The sequence below is a fragment of the Rattus norvegicus genome, chromosome 8, assembly GCF_036323735.1.
Source record: "Rattus norvegicus strain BN/NHsdMcwi chromosome 8, GRCr8, whole genome shotgun sequence".
Lineage (NCBI taxonomy): Eukaryota > Metazoa > Chordata > Mammalia > Rodentia > Muridae > Rattus > Rattus norvegicus.
Genome location: NC_086026.1, coordinates 47,189,710 through 47,199,404, shown reverse-complemented (window position 1 = coordinate 47,199,404; position 9,695 = coordinate 47,189,710).

The following is a 9,695-nucleotide window of genomic DNA, read 5'->3' as shown; positions in this document are numbered from 1 at the left end:
ATCTGACACTGACCTAGGAGGCTTTTAAGAGTTTTTCATCTTAAAGACCTCATTAAAAATTGAAAGGCTTATGCTTGCCAAGTGTTTTCCCAAGAGATCAGGCTTTGTTGCTATGTAACTTACAAATTAGTTCAATAGTAATGACATTGGCTTATTAGAGGTATACAATTTTCTTTTATTGTTTGTGAATTTTATACACGTATACAATGGGTTATAATGAAGTTTATCCCTGATGTCTTTCCCTCAAATTCTCTCCCATCCTTTTACCACTACTCACCCTTTAATTCATTTGTTCATTTCCATTTTTAACCCCCTGAGTTCACTCAGAACTTCTTGTATGTACACATATATGTGGATCATAAACTTGAGAGTAGGTAGCTTCTCAGCGGCTGCATCCTTGAAACTGACCCTGTTTTTCAAGTTATCTATAAACTGCCAATAGTTTTCAGATAGAGGTAGAATTCATGATCAGGTTATCCCTTTCATGTTGATGTTTTTCAGGCTTGATTTTACTCAGTTCTTATGTATATTTTTGTTAACACTGAATTCTTTGAGATATACTGAAAATTTTGTTATAATGTAATCATCTGTGACCTCTGGCTCTTACAATCTTTCCACCCCTACTTTTCTAATGATTTCTGAGACTTGGGTGATTTGGAGAAGACTGAGCACTCCCAGTCTCTAATTCAATACCCATTGACTGGCTATAGATATCTAGGTTAATCTCAATTTACTGCTAAAAAGAGCATCTTTGATGATGGTTGGCAAATATGGTAATCTATCAGTATGTGTACCGAGATCAATGCTGTGTCTACAGAAAAGAAATAGTGGTGTGTTCCTTCCTAGGACCTATGATTCATCTAGCCTCAATAGTTGGCCCCAAAACCATGTCTGTATAGCAAGGCTTAAAACAATTCATAAGTGGTTGGTTACTTCTAAAACTTATTGTCAATATTGTGCCAGTGGGTATATTCTGCCCTGTCAAGCCATTACTGAAGCTACTTTTATTCATACTTCAGTAAAATAAACGGTTATTTTTTTTCCTGTGATAGCATATTTAGAGTTTTAACTCTATAAAACAGGATAATACCAGGTTCATCTTCCAACTGGTTATATAAGACAAGACCAACTTTAAAAAATGTCACATACTGCTATATCTTTTAATAACATGGACGGGTTGAAAAATTGCTGTGAGGAAAGGAATAATTTCTCACCAACCTTTGAATCATGCTGATAGAAAAAAGTGCTTATGATGAGTTTATATAATACACATAGAAATATCATATCATTCTTTTCAGCTCTCCATGTTTAAATTGGTAGTTTAGAGGTTCAGATTGTAAGTGGATGAGCATGAGCGATGTCCATTGTTTTTATGTATGAAATTAGCAAAGATTTAAGCAGAAATGAAAGTACAAAAAAGGAAATATGTAGACATGGGATTTTTATTTCTTAATAACTGTAGACAATAAGCTACTAGGGAGATACCAGCTTTCTTTCTCCACATTATGACTTGATTGTATGGTGTTTTCTGCAATAGAGTCCAATCATCAAGTTTGGAGGTAACCAGCAGCAGATGCAATAGCCTATAATTCAGGGGGTGGGGGGGTCTTTCGGACGTTAAATGGCAAACAAGTCCATTCCTGGTTGGGGTTTTAACTTGAGTTCCTATGATGTCTAAGAGGAACATTCTTTCCCAAATGTAGGGCAACTCCATTTAACTATTTATATGTGAGTATAGGAAGTTTGTATATTAGTAGATTTACACAGGAGTCGCTCAAAGTTTAATGTTAATTAACTATTCTGAAATTCATTCCTCTACTCTACCATTCTGTCTATTGTCACACCCTAACCTTCCTGCTTCCTTATTCCTCAGTCTTCACATAACCCAGGCTCCAGCTTTACATACTTTTAATTACTGCCACTTTGTCCACTCTCCAAATAGAAAAGCATGAAAAACTGTCTCACATGACCGGGACTCCCCACACTTTCACTCACTAAATAAAATCTTATGTGCTTCTTTATAATGTTTTCTTTCATATCCTACATATTTCTTAATGTTACATCTATAATGTAAAGGGGATGCTGGCTGTTTTCTTCCGAGCAACTTATAAAGCACTTAGGCAATTAAGCTTGACGTATGCATGGGGTGCTCTATAAATACATGTAGAAGAATGAAAAAATGAGTATTTCTTCCCAGCCCTCAAAGACTACAAACTGGATAAAACACAGTATTTTTTTCACAGTCAAAGATTTATAGAGTGCATATGTTATTATTTATAGATGTGGACAATGGCCACATCTATAAGGGATGTAGAGCCATAGCTATTTATCAAAGGCCACCAAAGTGAACTCCAGATAAGAGTTACTAAGCTCAGAAGTGAGAAAAGGTGAAAAGAGAGGAAGAAAGAAAGAAAGAAAGAGAGAAAGAAAGAAAGAAGTCCTATAGCTTTCATCTCTGAATTTCACCTTAAATTTCTTGAAATGCTAACAATATCCAATGTCTTTACTCATACACCTGTAACATGGACTCAGATCGGTGGAACATTTGTCACAGTAAATTATAACGAGCTCTAAAATGCCAAAATCAATCTTCAATTTCTTTTGAGATGCCATTGGGAGTCATGAATTTTTTTCCGCTTTAGTCACAAAAATTGAAACAACTTTAGTGTTTACAAAGATTAACATGTCCACGGAATAACAAAAAAATTGTCTAGCCCTGTAGCAAGAACTAGGTTGAATTTCAGAGGGAATTAAAATAGGCGGTGACTGAGAAGAAAACTGGGAGAAAGAAAGCTGGAAAGAAAGGATAAGAGACCAAGATCAAGGGGGAAGAAAAGAGGAAAAAACAAAGAAAGTTTTCTGAATTAAGATTAATGCTGTGAAAAGTTTTGATTAACAAAATATATAAAGGAGACATTAAAGTGAGTATTCAGCAAGATTTCCCATTAAAGGGAAACAAGGAAACAGAAGCAAAAATTTTCCAAGACACTCTCCTAAGGGCTGACTAAGTTGTGGTGTTGTTGCAAGATGTTACAAAGATGAAATTTTGGTGAGATTTTTACATTTAATCCTGAACAACTGGACTTGAAAGTACAAGTTTGAAGTAGGAAAATGTCCAAAAAGTCTAAATAAATTCGAAACAACTGTCAGAGCATGAGAACAATCGCAGGTCGTTTCTCTAGATAACAAAACAGTATTGGTAAAGATTACTTAGTTAAAAATAAAAGTAAATAAATTTGGCAAAAAAGGAGAAAAGAATTGGATAGCTCACATTGCAGGGTTTTTGTTTTTTTGTTTTTTGTTTTTTGTTTTTACTTAAGATAAAAGGAAAACAACCTCTGCTAAAATGAATCTCAATTATTTCTGATTCTCCAAAATTACTAAATGACCAAAAATTCATTACGGGATACTTGAAATTAACTCCACAGAATTAGTATTATTTGGGGTCCCAGTGATCAGGACTTGGTGATTCATTATTTTCCATAGAAAATGTTAAGAACTTTTCTATAGGTTAGTTTTATTTTTCTTATCTTTTTACTCACTTCTCTAGTCTAGTATCGTGCAAGATGACTCCTGCACTGTGTATGATAGTAGGAGTTCTTAGGACTACCTAAATGTCTCTTTATTCAGTGATACTAATAAGAAGACCTTATTGTCAGTGTGCTAAGTGAAACCAATAATACTCTTGGTAATAAGTCTGTGATGTTTGGTGTGGGTCAGTCTATGGGACCACTTTTATTTTATTTTATTTTATTTTATTTTATTTTATTTTATTTTATTTTTAACTTGAGTATTTCTTATTTACATTTCGAGTGTTACTCCCTTTCCCGGTTTACGGGCCAACATCCCCCTAATCCCTCCCCGTCCCCTTCTTTATGGGTGTTCCCCTCCCCATCCTCCCCCCATTGCCGCCCTCCCCCCTATGGGACCACTTTGGTCAACAATTTAACAAGCTATAACCCACTTTCTGGAATTATGTTAGGAAAGTTCTACAGTACTAGGGTTCCACAAAGCATTTCAAAACTCCTTTAGTACTGGTTGCCTTCTTGTTTGAAATTATCTGCTACCACCTCAGGCTCTTATGATCTTTCTGTCCCCTAAACTGTGAACGTCCCTGAAACTGAGGGAGAGGCATGATATCAGCTTCCCATTTATTGTCAAGCAACCAAGTCTCTTACTCTCTGTATGTTAATCAGAACAGAGTCTCTATATCAGTTGTCATCTATTATAAGATGCTTTTTTTGATGTGGGTTGATAAATGCATTGAACTAAGGGTACAGCAATAACTTACTAAGAATGAGTTTTACATACGTTAACAGGATAATAATAGTATCTAATTCCCCATGGTACTAAAACTTACTCAGTCACAGGTTCTTTTCTCTACTAACAGTGTCACCTATACCAAAACCTGCATTGTAAAAAGGACAGTCTGTTGATCACACATTGTTAAGCAAGCTAATATGACCAATGTAAAGAATGTCCGTAGATGCCTATTTCTCACCTGTACTAAAATCAGTTGCAACCCCATCAAAGAATATGGTAGAAGACCTGAAAGTCTTATAGAAAACTATGGAGACAATAGTTTAAGACATAAACATACGCAAAGTGTTTCTGAGAAGATTTCAACAACTAGGAATATAATAGAAAAATTGATTTGCATAGTATTAAAAAGTTTCTACACTAGAAAAAAGCAGTAATTAGAGTAGATAGCTAACCAATTAGAAAAATATTTTAGTAGCTATGTGTTGTATGGTGGATCAAGATCTGGGATATGTAAAAAATTAAATAAAAAATAAATACCTGACACCAAACAAAAGAGTTAGTAGCAAAGCTAATAAAATGTTCGAAGAGTTGACAAATAGCAAAGTAATAACATACAGTAAACAGTTTCAAAAGTTCAAAAATAAGTCGTAACCAAAGAAAAGCATGTAGGCTCTGCAGTGAGATTCCATCTCACCTCATTCAAAATGGCAACCACCAAGCAAACAGGCAACATTAATGCTGAGGAAGGTATGAATTAAAAGGAATTTTTCTGTACTGCTGGTGGGAGAATAAATTCTTTTAGACAACATAAAAATCAGTATAGATGTTTCTCAAGGTACCAGAAATAGAATTACTATATGACCCAGCTCTATCACTTTTTAGTAATCACACAAAACTCCCAAGTCAACATTTATAGAGAAAATTTTTATGTAAATGATCATCTATGTATATTTATATTCATGAAATAATTTTCAGGCCCTCAATGTGTTATGCAGAGGCATTATGAACAGAAAAGTAAATAAGACTCCATCCCTCATATAGGAGGAGTTACAAGAAATTAAACAGCTGTGTATAAAACAATGTTTATTGAAAACCAAATCCACATTATCTACTTAGATATGGCCAACTGTAGCACAATGATTCTACAAGGAATGAAACAATGGTCTCAGAGATGCTCAAGAACATGCAACTTTTAAAAAATGTAAGTAAATAATGGAAACTACCTAGTTGTTAAACAACCAGAGAATAGATAAAGATGAAGTTTATATACACAGCGGATTTTTTCAACCATATGGAATATTGAAATTATGTCATTTGTAGGAAACTGGATTCATCTCATGGAGATATTACTAAGTAAATTAAACAAGCCTAAGTCAGAAAAACATCATGTGTTTTCTATTCTGTGTGAGTGCAAGATGTTATCAGTAAATAAAATTACCAAGGACAGTTTCCTGCAATGCAAATTGTTTTTGTTTATATTGTAAATGATCACTTTTCTTAAAATAGTATAAACTAGGCTCTTTTTTTCCCCATTGATTTGTCTATTTATTACTCAGCTGTAGCACAGCCACCCCCAATCCTCCCAGTACCCCCTCCCTCACACTGCTTCTCCCCTCATTCCCACTCCCCTTCTCTGAGAAGAGGGAGCAGCCACTCCCCCTCGGTCCCCCTACCAGCCCTGGCACATCAAGTCACTGCACGACTAGGCACAACCTTTTTGATTGAGGCCAGACAATGCTGCCCAGTTAGATGAACAGGATACATAGGCAAGCAACAGAGACAGGAATAGCTCCTGCTGCATTTGTTGGGAGACTTGTGTGAAAAGCAAGCTACATATGTGAAGGGTGGAAAGGGAAGGAGGTCTCAGTCTACCCCATGTATTATCTTTGGTTGAGGGTTCAGTCTCTGGGACACCAAAGGTTCAGGTGAGTTAACTCTGCTGACCTTCCTGTGGATTTCCTATCCCACTAGGTCCCTCAATCCTTCTGCCCACTTCTTCCACAGGATTCCCTGAGCTCGAGCAAATGTTTGACTGTGGGTCTCTGTAGCTCTTTCTGTCTGCTACTGGGTAGAGCCACTCAGAGCAGAATTTCTAGCTACTCTGCAATGATAACAGAATATCATTAGTAGTGTCAGGGACTGGGTTGTTGGTTTCTAATTTCTTGAGTTCTACAGATTTGGGTATTAACCCTCCGTCCGATGTACGATTGGTGAAGATACTTTCTCAATCTATAGGCTGCCATTTTTCCTAATAACAGTGTCTTTTATCTTAAGAAGCTTGTCCATTTCAAAATGTTCCATTTATTTATTGCTGTTGTTGGAAACTGAGCCATTGGTGTTCTGTTCAAGACGTTGTCTCCTGTACCAGTGTGTTAAAGGCTATTGCCCACTGTTTTTTTTTTAGACTTACGGTACCTGTTTTTACAATTAATCCACTTGGAATTGAGTTTCATGCAGTGATAAAACTGATCTGTTTCCATTCTTTTACATGCTGACGTCCAGTTAGTCCAGCACCATTTGCTGAAGATGCTGTCTTTGTTCCATTGTATGGTTTTGCCTTCTTTGTCAAAAATCAAATTTTCAGAGGTGTATGGGTTTATTTCAGGATCTTTGACTCAGTTCAATTAATAATTATGTCTGTTTATAACCAGTACCATGCAGTTTCTATTACTACTTCTCTGTAGTACAGCTTGAGGTCATGGATGGTGATACCTCTAGAAGTTCTTTTATTGTTCAGGATTGTTTAGTTATCCTGGGTTTGTAGCTTTTCCATATGAAGTTGTTAACTGTTCTTTCAAGTTCAGTAAAGAACTGTGTTGCTATTTTTATGAGAACTGTAGGTTGCTGTTGGTCATATGGCCATTTTCACTAGGTAAAGCCTACCCATCCATGAGCATGGGAGATCTCTCCATCTTCTGATATATTCCTCAAGTTTCTTTAGACACTTGAAATTCATGGAGTACATGTATTTCACTTTTTGGTTAAAGTTTAACAAGATATTTTGTACTATTTGTAGCTATTGTAAAGGGTGCTGTTTCCTTTCTTTCTTTGTCAGCCAGTTTATAGATAAAGAAGAGCTACGGATACAGTTAATACTGTATCCAGCCACTTTACCGAAGGTATCTGTAAGAGTGTCTGGTAGAATTTATGGGGTTGCTTATGTATACTATAATATCATCTGTGAATAGCAATACTTTGACTTTGTCTCTTTCAATTTGAATCACCTTGGTGAGCTTTAGTTGTCTTATTGGTCTAGCTTGAACTTCAAGTTCTATATTAAATAGATAGAGAAGGAGAGTTCACACCATTGTCCTATTTGTGATTTTAGTGTTTTGCTTTAATTTTCTCTCCATTTAATCTAATGTTGTTATTGGCTTGAGATACACACACACACACACACACACACACACACATACATATATATATATATGTGTGTATATATATATATATATATATATATATATATATATATCTTTTCTTATTTTCAGCTATGCCTCTTGAATCCAAGAGTTCTCCAAATCTATTAAAATCTATAAAGGGGTGCTGGATGTACTGAAAGGCTTTTTCAACATCTAGTGAGATAATCAATGTGATTTTTTTCTTTTAGTTTAGTTTTAAAGGAAAAATGTATCTCTACATGGCAGCATGAGTTTAATCCCAGTACAGACATTTTCCTAAGCCTTAGGAGCTCTAAGTTCCCGAAAGACTTGCTGCATTCCCCTTTAGCACTGACTAACTATGAGAGCTCCACACCCATGGAGAGTCATAAGATTCTGGAGGATGTGAGTCACAGGCTGATGTAACTGTGTACAGCAAAGGATTTTCGGTAAAGGTCAAGTGGGTGTAACAGCTCAGCAGGTAAAGGCTTTTGCCGCCAAGCCTCATGACCTCAGATTGATCATCTGGTGAAACTAGAGAACTGACTCCACATTTTGTCCACTGCTCTCCATGTGCATATCATGGCACAGGAACACCACAAACTACATAAAATGTAAAATGCTGAAATGCTAAGAGAAGATTCCTATGGTAGGAGCCTCCTACACCTGAGACTTCCAACCCCGAAAAGGAGGGGGTAGAGAGTGAGGATGCACAGTGCACACAGGTCAGGACAAGGCCATGTTACTGAAGCCTCCATGAGCGGTGGGCAAGCTCTGGGGCACTCTGAGGGACAAGAGGAGCTTCTGCAGTTTGTAGAGTTACAGGGTCCCATGTTCTCCCATGATTTGCCCCCTGCTGCAGGGAGAAGCCAACACCAGAAGCCTCCAGCTCCCAGCCCTGCTTTCAACATGTAGGTGAATCCAGAAGAGGTTGGAATTCCCTGGATCTAAGTCTCAGGTGGTTGTGAGCCACCTGACCTGGGTGCTAGAGACTGAACTCAAGTCTTCTGCAAGAGCGGCAAACACCTGTGAGCTGCCTGGCCCAGCCAGGGCTATGAAATGGGATTTATTGTCATACTGAACAAGCCCAACAACAGTTTAGGTCCCTAAAAGCCACATAAAACTGGATGCAATAGTGTCTGTCATCCAGCATTTCCCACAGGGAGATAAGAGCCTAAAGTAGACAGTCTCTAGGATTAGGGGGAAGGGCTAGCCTAGCATACACAGCCATGGATGAGAGGTAGAAAGTGAGAACCTATGCTCAGGTTGTCCCTGACTTTACACGGGCACCATGGTATATACAGGGACACGTGAGCACTTGTACTCACAGAAACACCATACAGACATAGGTGAAAAAAGAAATAAAGACAAACAATATTGAAAATACAATATACTGGGGCTGGAGAGCTGACTCAGTGGTTAAGCTCTTCCAGAGGAGCTGAGTTCAATTCCCAGCAACCACATTGTGTCTCATAACCATTTCTAATCTCATCTAATATCCTCTACTGCTGTGTCTGAAAACAGGGAGAGTGTACTCATATGGACAGAATAAATAGTTTTTTTTAATCCTTTTCTAAAAAAAAAAAAAAACTCTTCTATGACACATGATCATTGTGTGATTCCAAATGTCGCTAAGTCAGTAAAGTCTTATTGCTACCTGGTCCACCAGTCATGTTAGCCTTGGTAGTAGAGTGGCAAAGTTGAAGAGTTGCTGGCCATAGTGGCCAGGCAACCTAGAAAAGTTACCATTTGCAGAGAAGGCTGTGTTGTATCATAGTCCTCTACCCCACACTGCTACCTCATCCCTATGAATAGAGCAAAAGAACAGGTGAGGAATGTTCCAGGTTTCTTTCCTCTTTGATTGCATTATTAACCCAGTCCCTGTGCTACATGTAGCCTTGTCAAATCCTCTGTCCCATCCCTAAGTCCTCATACCTGTCAGATAAGACAGGGATCTTGCTTTGGGGGAAGCTCTGGTCCCTCTCTGTCCTAAGAGGCTCTGAGCCATTTCTGAAAGAGAATCATCTGAGGATTGAGGGAAGGTGTGAGGAAGAT